Source organism: Salmo salar, chromosome 12 (assembly GCF_965601325.2).
Source record: "Salmo salar chromosome 12, fSalSal1, whole genome shotgun sequence".
In the NCBI taxonomy this organism is placed as follows: domain Eukaryota; kingdom Metazoa; phylum Chordata; class Actinopteri; order Salmoniformes; family Salmonidae; genus Salmo; species Salmo salar.
Window position 1 is genome coordinate 31,086,240 of NC_138302.1, and position 22,057 is coordinate 31,108,296.

The 22,057-nt window shown below is 43.2% G+C and overlaps 1 long non-coding RNA gene across 5 annotated transcripts; it reads left to right on the forward strand.

Annotated features, from left to right (window-relative positions):
• Positions 1 to 8: 8 nt before the first annotated feature.
• On the forward strand, positions 9 to 18,141 carry LOC106564649 (uncharacterized). Of its 5 annotated transcripts, none has more exons than XR_014379673.1 (4): positions 9 to 706; positions 5,378 to 15,302; positions 15,442 to 15,948; positions 17,210 to 18,141. It is a non-coding gene; the product is annotated as an uncharacterized LOC106564649 (long non-coding RNA). The 5 variants fall into 5 exon arrangements; XR_006757946.2 differs by having other exon boundaries at positions 193 to 706; positions 15,141 to 15,302; XR_014379674.1 differs by lacking the exon at positions 9 to 706 and having other exon boundaries at positions 1,080 to 15,302; positions 15,442 to 15,537; positions 15,803 to 15,948.
• The last annotated feature ends 3,916 nt before the right edge of the window (positions 18,142 to 22,057 follow it).

The window sequence follows — 22,057 nt, forward strand, 5'->3', positions numbered from 1 at the left end:
GTTGTCAATAGTGTGCCGATTTCTATGAATGTCTACTCCATCAATAAGTAGCCTATAACTATATCAGTTAAGTGCTGCGCCCAACCTTGGCAATGGAAACCTATAACTTGGAGACAAGTCGAAGTGACGCGCTCAAAATAACCAGGTTACCACTTAGCAGAAGCCCATTTTGGGGAGGTCCCAGCACGAGGGCGCAACACCATATATCTAATCCTTCCAGCGCTTGGTGTTGTCGTGGTCATATAGCCTACAACTGGGCAATAACATCTGCAAGTCCGTTTAGAGAATGGATATTTTGAGGACCGTCGGCGGTGCGTGCGCACGGGGGTCGCTCAGACTGGAAAAAAAATCACATTTATCCTTTAAAAAAAAAGCTTAGGGGAATCACGAGTGCTACACTGTTGCGTTTTTCTTATTTTGGAGAAAACAACATTTCAAGTTATTTTGAAAGAAAATGGTGCAATTCGTCCCCAAGGATATTCTTTCTAAATTTGGGGATTGTGCAATACCAGCGCCACTGATCAAAAAGAGGGGCGGTGGTGGTGTGATGAGCAGCAGCGAACTTCGACTTAGCACGCATCTCCAATCTCTCCCATACACTCATCAAGCGAGGGTTTTGCTGTCCAAGGGATGCGGACGAGACATCACGGATCCTACCGCGTTGCGCGTTTATGCTGAACGTGTTTGTGACATTGGAGAATATCAGGTAAAGACAACGTTAGTTCTGTCAAACAGTGAATATGAATAGCCTATTATGGTTCTGTAGATTTCCTTGAATTGATTGTTGCGCCTTCTTGTCTGGATAGGAAGTAGTCGACAATATTGGGACAATTAATTTGTGCCAACTGCATTTTTTAATAGGATATACTGAATGAATGCTAAACTACAAAGGATTTAGGCTATTTTGTTCATCATTATTCATCATAATACACTTTTAAATCAAGGACAAGACACAATTCCTCACACAATTATAGAGTGCTCTGAAATCAGTGTGTGCCAGAGTCTGGGTCTTTGCGGGCAAGGTGAGTCCTCATTCATTCAACTGGCCTACAAAGTCCCAGTTTCTGACTCATGTGACCAACACGTTCAGAATTGATTGCAAGTGAACTGACAAAATATAGATTCTGTACTTGTGAACTATTTCGCACTAATGCAATTTGGGGAGACGATATGCACTGCACACTGCCCCGAATATGGATTACCTAACCAAGCGTATAACTTTTTCGCAAAACGCACAGGCCTAGTTTAAGGGCCTCACAGGGATTGGTATCAAAAGATCAATTATAACACACAATTAATATATAGCCTATAATGTTCCTTATTCTAGAAGTGAGAGGGTCAAATTTAGATTTTTTTTCATTGTTGTAATACGATTGGCCTAGAAATTATGACTAGTCAGCAAAACAACTTTTCCAACACTGATCTACTGCTTTTACATGAATTCATATCAAGTCCATATGTTTTCTACATGTGACATGTGGGCTTAAATCTCCATGACAGGCCTACATGTGTTCTTCTCAACATTTATCAGACCTACATCTTGGAAATAGTCTGGAAATGGCCCATAAAAAAAACGTCTTCATGCAAAGATGCAATAACTTTTATGACATCTCTTAACAGTCTACTTGGGAATACTTTGTACGTCTAAGACAAAAGTTCAATTCAACTGAGGGGGAGAAAAGTCTATCTTCTAATATGCTTAAAGTGCGTTAGTCATAAAAGTAGCAGTGAAGTCAGTTACCAAATTAGCGGCAGACATATTTTCACCAGCCGAATGCCATAGTCTACATACCCCACTAGTGAATTTAGCATCTATTCCCTAAATGCTTTACGTAATTAATATTAGGAATGCTGATGGTGACGTCTACATGCTCAAATGACACCTAGGTAAGACATATGCTGAAGCATGTGTTTTATTTCAAGATGAATGCAATACTATCTAATTATTATATATCGAAGTATAATGATCATTGCCATAGTACTCTCTACTATTTAGGCCTACTATCTCACCATCTGACTAACATCAATACATTTCTTTACAGTGCTGTTTTTTTTACAGTTTAAGTAGGCGGTGTTCTTCTCTCTCCTTTAAAACAGACTTTGTTTATACAAGCCTGCCATTTTAAGCTACAGTTGTGACAAAGCTGCGGCTGCGGCTATTTTACACATCAGTGTACTTATTTGAACACTTAATTCGTTTGCTATCGTCAGTATAAGGACAAAAGACAATAAACCTTGAAGATTAGCATTTGTCAAACATTATCTTCTAACTGGAGAAATGATAGATCATCTTGAAAATTCACCTCAAGCGTGAACTGAGTTTTCGAGTTTAAAAACGGAATCAACTAGATTACACCCTCAAACTAAGTGAGACGTTATCATTAACTTCCCTATTGCTCTGTTTCAGGTCATTTTAAGATATATGTAGGCCTATGCTGATGTACATCCTACCACCATAAAGATGAAATGACTAACTACAAAACTAAACCAAAAACATTGCATGACACAGCTCCTCCTCAATACCAACCAGGAGAACAGTCAGTATGAGTGTGAGAGTGTAGAGTGCCTAAGTAGGAAGGTTTGGGAGGCTGGTAACACAGGCCTGGATTGAATAAGCACCATGGCTATGCTAGACATCTGGGATATCCACCAAGAGTGTTGATTTAAGTTGGGATATAAACAGTGCTCGCTGCCTGCCAAGCCTTTCTCAATGGCATTTTATATTGTTCCAGGTCCAGTCAAACTCATCTCGCGACTTGCAATAGTCTTTGTAATCACTTTAACTAGACCATATCAGTCTCTAACACAGGCTGCAGCTGTAACTAGGCCCGGGCCTACACTACATGTGTGAGCATATGCCAGGGAATGCTTGTTCAAGGTATGTCAGGTCATTGGATTCGTTCGTCGAGTTTCCAACTGAAACACAGCAATTCGAAAGCCATAACGTATGTAATATATTGTCAATACGTAGTAATTGTGAATACAGCAAACTCCTCTAATTCAAATGGCCTAGGTTGTGTTTACCTTGTCTGCTACAGTAAAGCTGAAGAGCTAATGAACTAGACTAGGGACCCTTCTGAGAAAGACTGAAGCTCTGAACTCATTCAACCCCCTTTAAAATGCCTGCGCTAATCCCAATAAAACTCAGCCATTATAAATACACAATTCATAAATTGCTTTGTGTGAAATATGCAACCCTCTAACCCCATCCATTTAAACTCAAAAGTCTCATGTGTTGGCCTATCGACAGGCTGGTTGGTTCTTCTTTCGCCTCTGTTTGTTGTTCCGAATGATCCAGCCACGGTTCTGATGGTACCCAACTAATCAAAGCTGTGAACCCACTCCTCAGCCAGTCAACGCCACGGTTCAATCTCCAAAAAGTTGGAACAGACGTAAGAGAGAGGGAGAAAGAGAGAGGGAGGGAGAACGAGAAAAAGGCAGCAAGAAAAGTGAGGGACTTTTAGGGGCAGCTGTGTTTTATTAACCCAGTCATAATGCCCCTAAAAATCCTTATTGCTCTTGCAATGGTCAACAGAATCTCCTATAAGAACAAGTCTCTGTGTTATGGGCGACACGCTCTTATGGACATATTACAAGCTCTATTAAATCCATTGGTCACATTGTCAAGTCCCTGAAAGATGTTCAGACAGTCTTGAATCAAGTTGGAGGGCATTGAAAATTGAATGGAAAATGCTTATTTGTTATTCCCAACTGACGCATTTCGACATTACGGCCGTCGTCAGGGTGCTTTCCTAACTTGTCAATGAATTAGTCAAACAAATCTAGTTAGATGCAACTCTGCCCTCAGACGTTCTTATCCGAAGTTCACGGCTCGTTCAAGGTGCTACATCACGATACAGCAACAGTTCCAACCTAGACAGATATGTAAGAGAGTTTTTAATGGGGGAAAAAGAAACAGAAATAGATATTTAATTTAATTGTTATTTGTTTTTGTTTATATTGCATTTGTTTTTAGGCATAAGGGCAATGAAATGTACCAATATTTACGTATAGTTGCATGTTTTCCTAAACTTGGGTCCCAGGAAAACATAGAATTTCTCATTTGGGTCCCAGGCTGAAAAAGTTGAAGAACCCCTTCTTTAGATGAGTGGGATGATTCAAGATCAGAGCACACTTTGCCCAGACAGAACTATAGACATCTTCACTAATGATAGCTATGCGCCTATGGAACCCTGACCTGTTCACCGGACGTGCTACCTTGTCCCAGACCTGATGTTTTCAACTCTCTAGAGACAGCAGGAGCGGTAGAGATACTCTGAATGATCGGCTATGAAAAGCCAACTGACATTTACTCCTGAGGTGCTGACCTGTTGCACCCTCTACAACCACTGTGATTATTATTATCTGACCATGCTGGTCATTTATGAACATTTGAACATCTTGGCCATGTTCTGTTATAATTTCCACCCGGCACAGCCAGAAGCGGATTGGCCACCCCTCATAGCCTGGTTCCTCTCTAGGTTTCGGCCTTTCTAGGGAGTTTTTCCTAGCCACCGTGCTTCTACACCTGCATTGCTTGCTGTTTGGGTTTTAGGCTGGGTTTCTGTACAGCACTTTGTGATACCAGCTGATGTAAGAAGAGCTTTATAAATACATTTGATTCAATTTGATTGATAATGATAGCTATGTACCCTGCAGGTTGGCAGGATGTCATTATCTCCCCAGTCTCCATTGTTTAACATGCAGACAAGTGAGCTATATGTCCTTACGTTTCTTGACTTTGCGCCAAAGGCCAGACAGAGAGACGTTCGAAGGATTCTGATCTGATCCGGGTTGTGGTGTGGTGGGGTTGGAGAACTGTCTGAGAGGTGGAGGCTGGCTGGAGGAGGAGACGGAGAGGAGTGCTCCTCCGTGGGAGAACTGTCTGAGAGGTGGAGGCTGGCTGGAGGAAGAGACGGAGAGGAGTGCTCCTCCGTGGGAGTGAGTCATCGCCTTCGGAGGCTATTCAGTGAGTTCACTCTGGGAGGATCGTGATCCTTCGGTTGGTCGGTGAATCCGCCGTCCTCCTCGCCACAGCCAGAGAGGGGCTGGGAAGGAAAGTGTGGGGGCCTGGCTGGGCTGATGACTCAGGGCCACGCACCGCACAAGGAGTGAGGGAGGAGGGGAAGGGAGGAATTACTCAGCTGTATGAGATTCCACATGCTCTATCACAGGACAGACACTGTGCTTCTACTAGGCTCTGAGGCTATGTAGAAGTCTGTTCTTAGACAGAGTGGTAATGGCAGTGGTAAGACGGCTAAGGGCCATTGGTTTCCATTGAAGAGGAACAGAACAGAGAAGTATATTCTCGTACTCGCACTTTGAAACAAAGTCATGCCCCCCTTCTTATTGAATGAATTACGTCTTTCTATTACAGCAAGTCGGTGCAGGTTTGAAGCTCTGCAACTCCAGCAAAGTAATTAAGCATTGCATGCTGTCAAAATATTCCATTACAAAAGTCTTGAAGATTTGGGAAGTGTCTCCGATGACTATCTAGATGGGAGGGGGAGGTGAGTTGGGCCGTTTATTGTCCAGTTCTTCCTGTTTCTTTCTTGAGTGATGATGCTCCTCCTCCAGCTCTGTCATTGGAGAAATCCTTTCAAATAACAAAGCTTCATTGAGTGATGATGACAAACATTTCCAGAAAGAGAATGTGAGTGGTGAGAGAACTACCTGTGTGACATGCAATACGGACTCTCTATGCGCCCCCCTCTAGTGTGAGTCATCAGGCCTAAAGACGCCGGGCTGTGAGTGGTGAATCAGGTGTTGATAATGGCCGACAGGTGGAGGCTGGTGTGTGTTGGGTGTGTGTATTGTGTGCAGTGTGTGCATGTATTGTTGCGTGCATGTATTGTGTGATGTGAGTGTGGAGGGAGGTTATGATGTGTGTGTCTCCATGAAGGGGGGTTGATGTTGTGTGATGCATGACTCAACAGGAGAGAAGGCCACACCCATGGGACGAGCCCAGGCTCCCTTCAGCGGTGGCATGGGCCTAGATCTCACTGACTATGGGTGCCATGGTTAAAGTGTATTGGCCTAACTGATGGCGCTCAAACACTTGAAGAGCCACTCAAATCCTGCACAAACACTCCGACACAAAGGCAGAGAGGCTGGGCGAGAAAGTGGAGCACACCTTCACCTCCGCTGTATCCCCCTTTATAAATAAACTCTTCCAACCTGATTTCAGCCAACCAGCTACTGAGAGTCTGGGCCCGTATTCACAAAGCGTCTCAGAGTAGCAGTGCTGATCTAGGATCAGGTTCCCCCTGTCCATACAATCATATTCATTATGATCTAAAAGGCAAAAAACTGAACCTAGATCTGCACTCCTACTCTGAGACACTTTATGATAGGGACAACCCAGAGTAAACAGAACGACTTAACCATGTGTTGCATCTCCATAATGGTAATTTCCTCCAGTAATTACTAATCATTAAAGGTCTCACTCCCAATCACCTGGTTAGTGTTTATAATACGGTCTGCCTTGGTAAATTCCCATCATTCTGAAATAGCCTGATTGTGTTTAATTGGAGCATTCACTAAACAGAGTCCACCCACCAGCATCAACAAATCCAATGTATTTTAACAGCAGGGAACAATTTAATCCGCCTCCATATATCACCATTGTAAACAACCAAGACGCAGAGCCCAATGTTGCACAATGAGCCTGAGTTGAGGAGGAGGAAGAGTTGAAAGGTCAGGTAAACACTTGTCCCAGGCTTTCCCTGCCTTTTTAATCAGGACTCCTGTCCATTTCTATCTTGGTTAGATCTCTTGACTTATGGCTGTGTACACTAATGCTGCACTTCTGGCGGCTCCTTAACTCACTGTTTGGTTTGTTTCATATGGACGGGAATGTCAAGTTGCTTGTTGGCCTGGAGGCTTGTGCGCTGAGTCGCCGACAAAGCATGGAATGAATCCTTTGCAGGCTAATGGGCGGGCCAACCTTTTCCAGTGTTTGTCATGGTGAGTTTGTTTGCATATATGCGTACCTCATATTCATATTCAGTGCTAACTTTAGTGCTTGTGTGTTTCCATTCTGTGAATATAGGTCCTCAAAGCCCAACGTGGTCCAGTTTCAGAGAAAACTGCCCCATTCAGCACAAATATTATGGAAGACCATATAGATACTTCTCCACCCTCCTTGTCCTCGCCAACCAGCCATGGGGGAGATGCTGACAGATTTCTAGTTGTTTTCTGGCAATTTGGGGTCAACGATGCATGTTAGCAAACCTCGCCGGCTCTCTTAGTTTGCATTGCAAAACCAGGAGGCACCCGACGTGCACCGTACACAGCACTCTGTTGGGTGACTGGCATGTGTCTGATGATGCTTGATGCTTTAGATGTGGTTGTGGCCGTTGAATGAGGCGTTCACAGTAAATTAAATGTTGTCAGGGGTCTGTATAGCTTTTACGCTAAAACGGACTTCGCAGAATAAGGCACAGATGCTCAACCGTTCAAATCTCTGCACACTAAGGGGAGACAACCTTGCTACCTCAAATAGCCTCCTGCAGTCTTCAAGGACTGGTGAGTGGGGCTGGTGAACTTAATGAGATTTTCATGGTTTCTGAAGTATCTCTGGGATTTCTCAGTCGGTCTCAACAGCACAGCATGAAGCTACAGCTTGAAGACCCACGGTCTAGTCCTCCTTGTCCAGCCTGGCTCAGTTGATAGGACGACATGACCGGAATCCATCTTCCTCAAAACCCCTCTTACATTACGTTAGAAAGGTCTTCCGCCCCTCTGAAAACTGTCAATGGAGCTCCTTCAAAATCACAGAGAAAACATGATTGTTCCTCTTTGGTCTTTATGTTGGCAAACCCCCTTCGTCTTGAAGGAGAAGCAAAATCCATGTATAGTCCGTTTCAGGGGGAAAATGTGTGTGTAGCACAATGGTTCTACAGGGCCGAACAAAGAGCTGTTTTATGTAGGCGCTAGATTGAGGTCTGTGGATCACAATGTGACAAGGCAGACCTCAGAAGACGCTTGCCCAGCAGCTAGTGATGTGCCTTCTTATTCTTGGAGCCACTCTCTCATTCCAGGGCATGGAAACCCTTGGCCTGGCCATCCATATCCGCCCAACTCCAAAACCCACAGTGCTGCCCATGTATAAGCAAAGAGGGCAAGTGTTTTTTTTCATGACACCTACATTTCTTTTTCTTTTGTGGACAGCATCCTTCGCTCCCCCTTTTGCTTTTTGTTATTCCACAAGTCTTTGTCTTGGCCAGTTCCTGTGCACATAGCTCTGTGGGATCTGAGGCGTCACACACTGTGGGGATGTTTTTTTGGTCATGTGACCTCTAGAGTTGACACTGGCATCGATCCTCCGACCGTCTGTCCGTTTCACACTCCAACACTGCCAGTAGGATCTTTTGACTTCCTTGACTTCCCTTTTAGTTTGTAGTGGAGTAAAGGGGCTTTACAGCGCTTCTACATTGAAACCCTGTTTTGGAATGCTTTCTTTAGATCAGTGGTCATTAACAGGTCGATCTCCAAGGCATTCCTAGTCACTCGCCAAATATTTCTGGGAAAAACCCAACAATAAGCCTTGCGTTCCGATTTTTTATTTTTTTGTCTCACGCTGTTGTTGGTAGGTGCACCCGATTCAGCTGCCCTGCGCGCCAGGTATGTGATGTGTTCCCATTTTATATGTCTGAAGGTAGAAACTCTGCCTTCCCGGGGGGAGCAAATCAAGTGCACTATAGGCCTACCAATCAGAGGACTGTCTGCAGTAACATAGCAGGCATAAAAGAAAGCTACAGCAAAGGTGATACAGATGGTAGTGTGTACGGCCCAGTACATCACTGGGGCCAAGCTTCCTGCCATCCAGGATCTATATACCAGGCGGTGTCAGAGGAAGGCCCCAAAAATTGTCAAAGACTCCAGTCACCCAAGTCATAGACTGTTCTCTCTGCTACCGCATGGCAAGCGGTACCGGAGCGCCAAGTCTAGGACCAAAAGGCTCCTTAACAGCTTCTACCCCCAAGCCATAAGACTGCTGATCAATTAATCAAATGGCCACCCGGACTATATACATTGACCCCCCCTCCCTTTGTTTTTAGACTGCTGCTACTCGCTGTTTATTATCTATGCATAGCCACTTTAAAAATTGCCTCGACAAACCTGTACCCACGCACATTGACTCGGTACCGGTGTCCCCTGTATATAGCCCCATTGTTATGCAATTGTCTTGTTACTTTTTGATTTTATAACTTTTTTTTATTTTCGTTTATTTAGTAAATATTTTCTTAACTCTATTTCTAGATCTGCATCGTTGGTTAAGGGCTTGTAAGCATTTCACTGTAAGGTCTACACCTGTTGTATTCGGCGCATGTGACAAATAACATTTGATTTGAAGACTGTGTCCCTTTTTGGTCAGTGTCAGATGAGGACCCTAAGTCTGCTGCTCTCTCCCTCCGCTGAGACTGACCATCAGATGCAGGCTCCATCAGCCTAGTAAAATTGTAATTATTGAAGCGTATGCTCATTCAGCTGTGCCTCACAATAATACAACAACTGATCTATTACCGGTGTGATCATATAGCCTACCTTAAATGTTGAAATATAATTGTAAAAAAGGGTCTGAGAAGCAAAGCCAATATGCAGTGATAACGTATTGGGCCTATAGCCTACTTCACAAACCTCATTACTACAGTACTGTTTTTAATAAGTTAATGTTGCCTAGGCTTACATTTTTAAATCATGTACAAAAAAAAACGGTTGAACAGTAGATCTCGGCTTGCATTTTGACTCAGAAATTGATCGACTCAGAAAAGGTATGTGACCACCTGCTTTAGATCATTCCAGATGATCCCTGCCTTCTTCGTCTTTTATTATTCCTCTTCATCCTCTTCATTGTCTTCATCTTCTTCTCAGTAAATAGGTTTTATTCAGTAGCCAACTGTTGCATCAATGCATGCCACCATTTCCAGAACATGGCTGTAGATTACTTCTGAAGTCGAGTAATATTTATGATGTAACACACCACACAACTGCAGTCTTTCGAAGCTTTAGCAGCCTCCGGCACGGCCATTTTAGATATATAAAGTTAATGAAGAAGTTGTATTGGAGTAAACACTCCGTTCCCAGAGCTAGAGAGAAGAAAATTTATGTAGTGCCGTAAATTGAACTCAACTTTGCCTCGTTCATGAACCCCCCCCAAGAAGAACCTGTTCCAACAAGCGAAACACTTTCCAGCTAAGCTAACACAAAGGCCCTTTAACGTAACATAAGATCATTGGTTTTCAATTATGAGATACCAATTTAAACCAGGTTAGCCTCTGTCAAAGTCTGAGAAACGCTTGAAAAGTGTCGGACATAACCATATAAAGGTATTTTCTCTAAATACTTTGATACAGTGCTTTCAGAAAGTATTCACACAACTTGACTTATTCCACATTTTGTTGTGTTACAGCCTGAATTTAAAATGGATTAAATTCAGATGTTCTGTCACTGGCTTACACACAATACTCCAAACAGACAGGCCTGGATGAGATCTTTAAGGTCAGGGCCCTCCGCAAGGCTCACAAAATCATTTTAGACCCAAGCCACCCCCTGTACCCGGACTTTGAACTACTCCCCTCTGGGCGCAGGTATAGGGAACCCCTCAGCAGGAAAAACAGAACTAGACAATCATTTGTGCCAGGTGTGATATCCCTCCTAAATACCTCCGGCTAATGTTCCTATCGACTCAGTAAGGCCAGCAGGCTAGTCTTTTTTCATTTTTAAAATGTTTTATTGGTATGTAACTGTTATGAAAGTTGTATTGTCCATTTTGTTTTGTATTTAAATGCCACTTTAAACGTGTACATGACACTGCAACAACATTTCCCCATGGGGACAATAAAGTCAGTAAGTAAGTAATGTCAAAGTGGAATTTTTACAAATGAATTAAAAATAAAAATCTAAAATGTCTTTAGTCAGTAAGTATTCAACCTCTTTGTTATGGCAAGCTTAAATAAGTTCAGGAGTAAAAATGTGCTTAACAAGTCGCATAATAATTTGTATGGACTCACTCTGTATGCAATAAGTGTTTAGCATAATTTTGTTATGACAACCTCATCTCTGTACCCCACACATACAATTGTGTGTAAGGTCCCTCAGTCGAGCAGTGAATTACAAACACCGAGACCAGGGAGGTTTTCTAATGCCTCACAAAGAAGGGCACCTATTGGTAGATACATAAAATAAAAAAAGCACCTTTGAGCATGGTGAAGTTATTAATTACACTTTGGATGGTGCATCAATACACCCAGTCGCTGCAAAGATACAGGTGTCCTTCATAACTCCGTTTTTGAAGAGGAAGGAAAATGCTCAGGGTTTTCACTATGAGGCCAATGGTGCCATTAAAACAGTTAAAGAGTTGGCTGTGATAGGAGAACTGAGGATGGATCAACAACATTGTAGTTACTCCACAATACTAACCTGAATGAAAAGAGTGAAAAGGAAGCCTGTACAGAAAAAAAAATATTCCAAAACATGTTTGCAATAATGCACTAAAGTAAAACTTCAAAACATGTGGCAAAAATGTTAACATTTTGTTCTGAATACACAGCGTTATATTTGGGGAAAATCCAGCACAACACATCACTGAGTACCAGTCTTCATATTTTCAAGCATGGTGGGTGTCTGCATCATGTTATGAATATGGTTGTCATTGGCAAGGACTAGGGAGTTTCTTTCGGATAAAAATAAACAGAATAGAGCTAAGCACAGGCAAAATCCTAGTAGAAAACCTGGTTCAGTCTGCTTTCCAAAAGACACTTGGAGACAAATTCACCTTTCAGCAGGACAATAACCTAAAAAAGGCCAAATATACACTGGAGTTGCTTACCAAGACGTCATTGAAGGTTTCTGGGGGGCCTAGTTATTTTCTTTAACTTAAATCTGCTTGAGAATCTATAGCAAGACTAGCAATGATCAACAACCAACTTGACAGAGCTTGAATAATTTTGTTAATAATTTAATAATGTGCAAATATTATACAATCCAGGTGTGTAAAGCTCTTAGAGACTTACACAGAAATACTTACCACTGTAATCGCTGCCAAAGGCAATTCTAACATGTATTGACTCAGGGGTGTGAATACTTATGTAAATGAGACATTTCTGTATTTCATTTTCAATACATTTACAAACATTTCTAAAAAACATGTTTTCACTTTATCATTATGGGGTATTGTGTGTAGATGGGTGAGAATAAAATCTATTGAATGCATTTTGAATTCAGGCTGTAACACAACAACATGTGGAAGGGTATATATGAATACTTTCTGAAGACACTGTATATCTGACAGAAAACACCACACACACACACACACACACACACACACACACACACACACACACACACACACACACACACACACACACACACACACACACACACACACACACACACACGTCGACCCTGGGTGTCTGCTGAGGTGTTGACGGGGGATTGGCTGCCGAGGAACAGAGACTGCAACCAATTAGCATACAGAGTAGTGATGTAGCCTGGAATGCCCTCTGGTTAACAGAGAGGATAGCATGAACACACCACACTTTCTCTATTCTCTCTATCTATCTTCATCTCTTCCTTTTTCTCTCTCTTTTTCCTCTCCCTCCTCAGGTTCAGACAGTCTAAAGGCCTTGTGATCCGACTGAGCCCTGGCTTTGTGGGATACTCTAGGACTCCAGCATTAAGATAATGAGACAGTCACGGTGGGGCTAGTTTTCCAGGAAGTCAACCGGAGTAGTGAGAATCTTTAAACTACTCTCAAGTCTCATTCAGAGAGAGAGAGCGAGAGAGAGAGATAACCCTGTGGTGGGCGTAAGTAAGAGGATGGATGGTTTAATTGGGCGAAGAGAATGAAATGGATTCATTTCTGGTTTGTTTAAAAGGCGTAGTAGTAATTAGAGGTGGGAACAGAGTAGTATTAGCAGCAGAGGTGGGAGAGAAGTGAAAGCTCAACATTTCCCATTAGAAACGGCATCTAGGCCGGTCATGTGTGTTAAATAGCCATCTGATTGGCTGACTGACTACTGTTGTGTAGGTCTGTTATACTGTACAGAGCATTAGGTAGTCATGAGCTTAGAGAATCAACTCCCTTGTAAACCAGATGACCATCTCAGTGGGACTCGCCAGGTTAAATAAAGGATAGATCAAATAAATAAAGGCGGCACTTTCCTCTCATGCAGGCTGCAGTTTACTATGGTGTGGAGTGGGACATGGGATGGGATGGCTGGGTGAGATTTACTACACTAGTAGAGTTACAAGGGGCTGGAGTGAAGTGGTGCTTTTCTCTCTCCTCCCTTTTTCTATGCAGCTGCCTGGTATGTGGGTCACACCATGATTTTTTTTGTGTGTGTGTGTGTAGTGTGTTTTCACCTGCCTGTATGTATGCTCCTCTATTCGTGTGTGTCTGTACCTCGGCGTGTACGTGTGTGTGTGTGTGTGCTCGTGCGCGCTCCTATGTGTGTATGTACCTCTCGCCAGACAGGGGGAGATATTTAAGTGTGACACGCTCCATGGCCTGTTTGCCTTACTCCGAAGCCATCAAGAGAAGTGTTCACATCCCTCACCTAGGCCAGGGAGGAAGGATATTTTTGATGAAGTGGAGGGCTGAATTTAGGCCCAGGCATTCTCAGTATCTGTCACCCAACTCCAATAGATCACCGTGCAGTGTGTTGCCCTGAGGAAGTGTGTGTCCGTGTTTACTCCCTCCCTCCCAGGTTCAGGTTGCTTTGAGCTGAGCCCAGTAAATATACACAGTGCCTTCAGAAAGTATTCAGAACCCCCGACGTATTCCACATGTTGTTGTGTTACAGCCTGAATTCAAAATTGATTCAATTGATTTTTCTTCTCACCCATCTACACACAATTCCCCAAATACTTCCAAAGTGAAAACATGTCTTTAGACATTTCAGCACATTTTTTGAAAATGAATTGAATGTTAGAATCACCTTTGGCATCAACTACAGCTGTGAGTTTTTCTGGGTAAGTCTCTAAGAACTTTGCACACCTAGATTGTACAATATTTGCACATCATTATTTTTTTAATTGTTCAAGCTCTGTCAAGTTGGTTGTTGATCATTTCTAGTCAACCATTTTCAAGTCTTGCCATAGATTTAGTGCCTTATTGCAAACAGGATGCATGTTTTGGAATACTTGTATTCTGTACAGGCTTCCTTCTTTCCCCTCTGTCATTCAGGTTAGTATTGTGGAGTAACTACAATGTTGTTGATCCATCCTCAGTTTTCTCCTATCACAGCTATTAAACTCTGTAACTTTTTGGCCTCATGTTGAAATCCCTGAGAGGTTTCCTTCCTCTCCAGTAACTGAGTTAGGAAGGGTGCCTGTATTTATGTAGTGACTGGGTGTATTGATACACCATCCAAAGTGTAATTAATAACTTCACCATGCTCAAAGGCATATTCAATGTCTGATTTTTAAAATGTATTCTTCATCTACCAATAGGTGCCCTTCTTTGGGAGACATTGGAAAACCTCCCTGGTCTGTGTTGTTGAATCTGTGTTTGAAATTCACTGCTCGACTGAGGGACCTTACAGATAATTGTATGTGTGGGGTACAGAGATAGTCAAGTCAAAAACATTGTTAAACACTGTTATTGAACACAGTGTGAGTCCATGCAACTTATTATTTGGCTTGTTAAGCATATTTTTACTCCTGAACTTATTTAGGCTTGCCATAACAAAGGGGTTGATGACTTTTCAGCTTTTCATTTTTAATTAATTTGTAAAATGTAGAAAAACATACTTTGACATTTTGACATTATGGGGTATTGTGTATAGGCCAGTGACACAAAATCTAAATTTAATCAATTTTAAATTCAGGCTGTAACACAAGAAAATGTGGAAAAAGTTAAGGGGTGTCAATACTTTCTGAAGGCACTGTACACAGTGACACTTGCTTTCCCTTCCTAAAGTGTCACTACATTTACTTCCCTACTAAGCTGGACTACATCATTTCAACTTCCAGTATGTATTGAGCTGTTTGGATGGACTTTAAAGTCCTCAGGTTGTGGTGCTCATGTACTGTATCTTCGGTCGACTACAGAGTATGTTGAATATGGCAGGGAAACTCACTGCGCTGTATGTATTTTTGAACAATGCCATAACAATGTCATCTGCCCTGTTTAGAGTGGTTTACCAGATGGCTTCCATGGTGTTTCTCAACCTCCACCAAATAGGGAATTGCCATTGACAGCAAGTAAACAACCAGAACACCAACTGCCGCCAATGTAAACACCTTAAGGTAGCATGTGCCTCAGCTACATTCAAAACTTCAGCAGCAGTTGTCAGGTAAAAACAACATCCTCCTTACACTACCTCTCAAATGCTACCTCTCACAACCCAGAGTCAACTCTTACAATCTCGATCCCAAAATGTTGAATTAACGTTGAATGAATGTATTCTCACTGTATACATATTATCCGTATAGGCTGGGTTAAAGGTCATGAAGCATCCAGTGACGGGTGGAAATGAAGACCACACAGCTTGAAGAGATCAGGTTGAAGAGGGAGGACATACTTAACTTGTGGGTCATAGGTCAAAGGCTGAACTCTCTCCCTCTACCTTTCCATCTCCGCTGCTCTCTTTCACTCTCACCTTTCTCCTTCCCTCTTTCTATCACCCCACCTCTCTCTCTCTTTCTTTACCTACATGTATACTCCTCTCTTTTCCTCTTCTGACCCCCCCTCTTTCTCCTTCATTCTCACCCTCTCTCTCAGCCTGGCTGTTATTTCTCCATGTGTTTTGACTATGTGCTACCTGAGCTGGTCTGTGCTGTGGGCCTGTGGCAGGTCTCTGGCAGGCAGCAGTGTCAAGTTGGAGGGAGGCTTGGTGGTCTGTGTGTGACATGGAGAAAGGCCCACCGGCACCGCAGCAGCCCCGCTGAGGCCAGGTCTACAGCTGTCCCACCCTGCCAGGGCCTCTGCTTACAGTCACTGTGAGTTACGACCGTTGCTCCTTACTCACACACACACACACACACACACACACACACACACACACACACACACACACACACACACACACACACACACACACACACACACACACAGGTGAATGCCCCCCTACTAGCAGCCACACACACCGCAGACACACACGCTGAGGCAAGATATATTCCTACCAGGAGCTTAAGCCCTGTCTGAGAAAGCCCATTCCCACTGGGCTTGTTAAAGTCAGGCCATGTAGAAAGAGTACATTTGAAGCCCACACATCAAATACAGGGGAAATGTGATGTGTAGCTAATCGCTCTCTGTGCATTCACACCCACACCCCGTACCAGAGGGCACACACACACCCCGTACCAGAGGGCACACACACACCCCGTACCAGAGGGCACACACACACCCCGTACCAGAGGGCACACACACACCCCGTACCAGAGGGCACACACACACCCCGTACCAGAGGGCACGCAAACACTCTGTACCAGAGGGCACACACCCCGTACCAGAGGGCAAACACTCTGTACCAGAGGGCACGCAAACACTCTGTACCAGAGGGCACACACCCACACACACACCCCGTACCAGAGGGCACACACACCCCCCATACCAGAGGGCACGCACACACACACCCTGTACCAGAGGGCACACACACCCCCCATACCAGAGGGCACGCACACACACACCCACACCCTGTACCAGAGGGCACGCACACACACACCCTGTACCAGAGGGCACACACACACACACACACACTGAATAACCCCCACCAGCGGCCAGACGCACACACAGATGAATGATCCTTAACAGAGGACACACACAAACTCCCAAAGTCCTCAATCATAGGCGTGTACGGGCCCAGCATACATGTTTATGTCCACAGATCAATCCAGCTGATCCAGAAGCAGCCCGACCTTGACCTGACAGATCAACAATGCTCTCTCTCTCTTCATTATTGGCGAGATGTTTGGACACAGCTTGTAGCAGGGTGATGAGGCCAGAACTATTGGATTTCATAACCCTATAATACTATAGTCCAATCATTGAAATGCTTTACTTTAGAACAGAAGCTTTTGCTAATTAAATCAATACAATTGTCCTGTTGTTTGTTCTACAGCAAGGAGAACATCCCCTGAAGGTGTGTGTGTGTGTGTGTGTGTGTGTGTGTGTGTGTGTGTGTGTGTGTGTATTTAGTGTAGTCGCAGGTGTTGTGTACATATGTGTTCATGCATATATGTGTTTGTCAATGTAATACAGAATCTCATGCAACAATTACCGGATGGAATGCTCCTTGGTCCACAGGAGAGGATGGATGGAGAGAAGACGGATGGAGACTAAAGATGGATGGATAGAGGATAGAAACTAGAGATGGATGGAGAGAGACTAGAGATGGATTGAGAGAGGCGTGGGTGTGGATAAATGGCAACCCAGACCATACACACCCACTCACAGGGACCTAACACCACTCACAGGACTGCTGCTTGGTCCACTGCTACCACATGCTAAAACACTTAGATACAACACACACACACACACACACACACACACACACACACACACACACACACACACACACACACACACACACACACACACACACACACACACACACACACAAAGATAGCAAAATGCTCAATGTGAAGTTCACATTCAAAATACATTCCCGAGACACAGACTACCAGTCAGAGACATAAACACACGTTATTGTGTGTGTTGTTGCCATGCGATGGTGATGAGCAGCACATGACATGAATGGGGCGTGGAGCCCAACCTCGTATCAGACAAAGGAGATACACAGAGAGGAGGGAAGGGGAGAAAAGGAGAGGAGGAGGGTAATGGGGTAGGAGGGGGGAGAGGAAGGGGACGTGCCGCCCCAGACTGCAGTCATGAGGTCTCCATCCCGTTCGACACGCCGAGTCTCGTGGGTAAAAGGCCATAAAAAGAAAAACTTTGCAATATAGCTAAAACCCCCCTCACATACAGTCAAGAGTTACAACACACACACACAGGAACCGGACTGCGTAGATCAATGCCATTCGCCCCGGGAGTACCCCTTTGGCTTTGAGTTGAGGAAGTCCAGACAAGCTATTTCACACACGCTGTTCATGTGATCCCATAAATTCACTTCCTTTTCTGTATGTCTTGACCGAAAAGTTGCATTTGTCAATAAAATGTTTGATTTGCAAGTATATAGTGTGTGGGAGTCATTATTTTTCTTCACTTAGGGGGGAATTCATGCCCTTTCTATGCAATCCTCTCTATGCATATTCTGACCTTGAATTTAAGCATGAGGAAACTCCTGACAGCCAGCTATTCATTTGGGCTGGAGATCATAGATGGAGGTGTGGCAGAGATGTCTACAAATACGCCGTATTCTGCCCGACTTCACTCACCTTTACTTGTGAGGAAACCATGAATAAGGTCGAGCACCAGTCGGTTCCAGGTGGGAAAACCGATAGAAATAACACCATTCTCCATGCACTATAACGTATACATTGATAAGAACTAGGTAAATGAGCAATCCGTTTGGAGAAGGGGATTGTAATTACAAATAGCAATTGCTTTAGATAATTTTTCCTTTTAATCGCTGGAGATTAATGTGAAACCAGTCAAATGGAAGCAAACTGAAAATCATATTAACATGATATGCATTTTGGCCCCTTTTCCACAGTGAAGAAGGCTATAAATATCTGTGCCATTATTCAGAATTTTAATTGTATATCTTCATAATGTGCCGGGTTGAAATTTGGAGACCCAAGCTATAAACCTCTGTAGCGCCGAACCTACCGAGTTGATTTATGAGCTCTAGAATGTTTTAATTATATGGCCAGGCTTTTTCTCCGTTTAATTATTATAATTTTTTTACGATTTGTATCATGTTAGGTATTAGCCACTATTGACAGCCACCGTCAGTTAATTCCACAAACATTTATAACTGTCACTTTAGTGTTTGTTTCTTTGAATATGTACATTTGGCATCGTTCCTTTACATTCCATTCCGTTTACCTTTCTTTCCTCTGTCACGTGCATGTAGTTGTTCCTGAGGGTTGCTTGCAATAGTGGATCATATTAGGCTAATGCTGTACAGTAAGTTGAGCTATGTAGCCTACAGTGCATTCAGAAAGTATTCAAACCCCTCGACTTTTCCCACATTTTTTTACGTTACAGGCTTATTCTAAAATGGATGAAATAATTTTTCCCCCCTCATTAATCTACACACAATACCCTATACTGACAAAGCAAAAGCAGGTTGTTAGACATTTTTGCAAATGTATTAAAGATAAAAAACAGAAATACCTTTACATAAGTATTCAGACCCTTTGCTATGAGACTCGAAATTGAGCTCAGGTGCATCCTGTTTCCATTGATCATCCTTGAGATGTTTCTACAACTTGGAGTCCTCCTGTGGTAAATTCAATTGATTGGACATGATTCGAAAAGGCACACACCTGTCTATATAAAGGTCCCACAGTTGACAGTGCATGTCAAAGCAAAAACCAAGCCACGATGTCCGTATAGCTCCGAGACAGGATTGTGTTGAGGCACAGATCTGGGGAAGGGTACTAAAAAATGTCTGCAGCATTGAAGGTCCCCAAGAACACAGTGGCCTCCATCATTCTTAAATGGAACAAGTTTGGAACCACCAAGACTCTTCCTAGAGCTGACTGCCCGGCCAAACTGAACAATAGGGGGAGAAGGGCCTTGGTCAGGGAGGTGACCAAGAACCTGATGGTCACTCTGACAGAGCTCCAGAGTTTCTCTGTGTGGAGATGGGAGGACCTTCCAGAAGGACAACGATCTCTGCAGAACACCAATCAGGCCTTTATGGTAGAGTGGCCAGACGAAAGCCATTCTTCATTAAAAGGCACATGACAGCCCGCTTGGAGACACCTAAAGGACTCTCAGATCATGAGAAACAAGACTCTCTGATCTGATGAAACCAAGATTGAACTCTTCGGCCTGAATGCAAAACGTCATGTCTGGAGGAAACCTGGCACCATACCTACGGTGAAGCATGGTGGTGGCAGCATTTTAAACATGGAACCTGGCACACGGATCACGACAACTTGACCGTTGTCATTAGTTCCATGATTAGTGAGGAATAGGTTATTTATAGGACTTTTGTTCAACCCCTATTGTATACTTTCTCACCTTTCAATATTTCATGGTTTGAAATATTGAATATGGCAACTTTCAGGATGAATCAAACCAATGTATTGTTTTATTCATCAATATATTTTGTTCGTAAAGGCTCTCTAAACCTGTTTTTTTTATGATTCATAAATACTTCCCTAATCCTAAATGATCTACAAGATCAGGGGTATTTTTAAATCTACCAATTGGTGCAGAAATGGAGGGGAATGTGCATATATTTACTGAAAGTCCCATTGAATGAAAACTCCATGAGGAAACTTGTTGGCCAGCAAGTGGGAGGGTTTTCAGTGGTTGAATTAAATGTATTTAGTGTAAATAAGGGAGCCACTCCCAAAGAACCCCTTGCACACCTGCATAAGGTAAGTCTGAATACCAAATACTGCAAAGTGCTTAAATGAAAATGCATAGATAGGAAAGCCATATTAAAGTCTGAATCAGGCCCTTACTTTTTCTAACAGAGGTAAACTCTCAATCTCCTATCTTCTGTGTCAATATTTTTCTGTGTCTCAGTGAGTGTTTACATGCACAGTAATAATTCGATATTAAAAAAGGTAGAGATGCAAGAAATCGCTCTCAAACAGTATCTGCGCATGATCACGGGTTCGCTTCACGCTGTTACCGAAGTTGAGCCTCACTCTTCAACACTCTTGGTTGCTGTGGAAATTGACCCCCTATATGCCGTTTACTTTCTGCATCTACTTCGTATCGTGGAGTCTACCTTTAAGCTGATTATGGCAATACACAGAGTTTGGCATAATGTACTCTGATTATCTTAAGCCTAAAGCAGATGTTTATCTCTCAATATCAAATCATTTCTGAGTAACAATGAAGTACCTTACTGTGATTCTTTTATTAAAATAGTCAAAAAGAAACAAAAATAGCTCCTTAGCAAAGAGCAATTTCTGCGAGTGGTCTGAGTGGGGAAGGGACTGAAAACTAGCTGTTATTGGCAGAGAGGTTTGGAACTATTTTTTTTATTGGTCTATTAACTAATTTACCACCTGGGGATGTCACCAGGCAGGCCAAAACTCCATCCCACCAAAACAGGCTGAAATTTCAGGCGGTCTTTTCAAACCGCTCTTACACTAAACTGCCTTGTAATTTTCACAGCATTGTGGTGAGGGAGGATGGCACTAAATCATGAACTAATTGCACACACCTGTGCCTGCTTGCAAGACTCTGCCCGGGACGCTGAGAAACATTTAAGGCAGAGCCGATAGCGCAGGCTGGTTTTGGAAGGGGAGCTGTGCTTTGATGAACATTGGGCTTGTACCCTTTGCAAGTATCCACATTGCACTCACCTTAACAGGGGAGGATGTCGTTCGCTGCTGGGTAGGGCAGCCGGTGACGAAGACAGGAAGTGAGGGGGAATTTGGGGAACCAGATTAGATAGTGGGATTGCTAGTAGTTCAAGCCATCTCCCCGGCTATTGGAAACAGACCGCGCTGCTCATTGTAGCATGTTCTTGGACATGCAAATTAATTAGCTAAGCTTTAATCAGTGTTAGTAAAACAGAGCGCTCTGCAAGTGTAGTGCGCTCCTCTACTCTACGTAATTAAATCAGGCTAAAAACTACGGTGATCAACATGAATCCGAGTATAGCCTAGTTGTTCCTGTTCAGTTTGCAGCCTATTTTTGGTTGCCTATTCAGTGCACCGAGGATACATATCCAGTGCAATGGTGGTGCAAAGGCCCAGACCCCATGGTGGGGGTGTCAGCTGTGAGAGCGAAGTGTTTTTAAATGTTACATTTAAATGCTTAATGTTATGTCCTCTTTAGTTTGCCTAGTCTTGTTAAATGTTATTAGAATATATTGTTTTTAAAATAGTCTGGGTTATGTGGGGAGAACAGAACGGGAATTACAGACTGCGTAGTTCAGTGGGGGCACACCTACTCATTCCAGGGTTTTCATTTGTACTATTATGGAATCATATAGTAACCCAAAAAAGT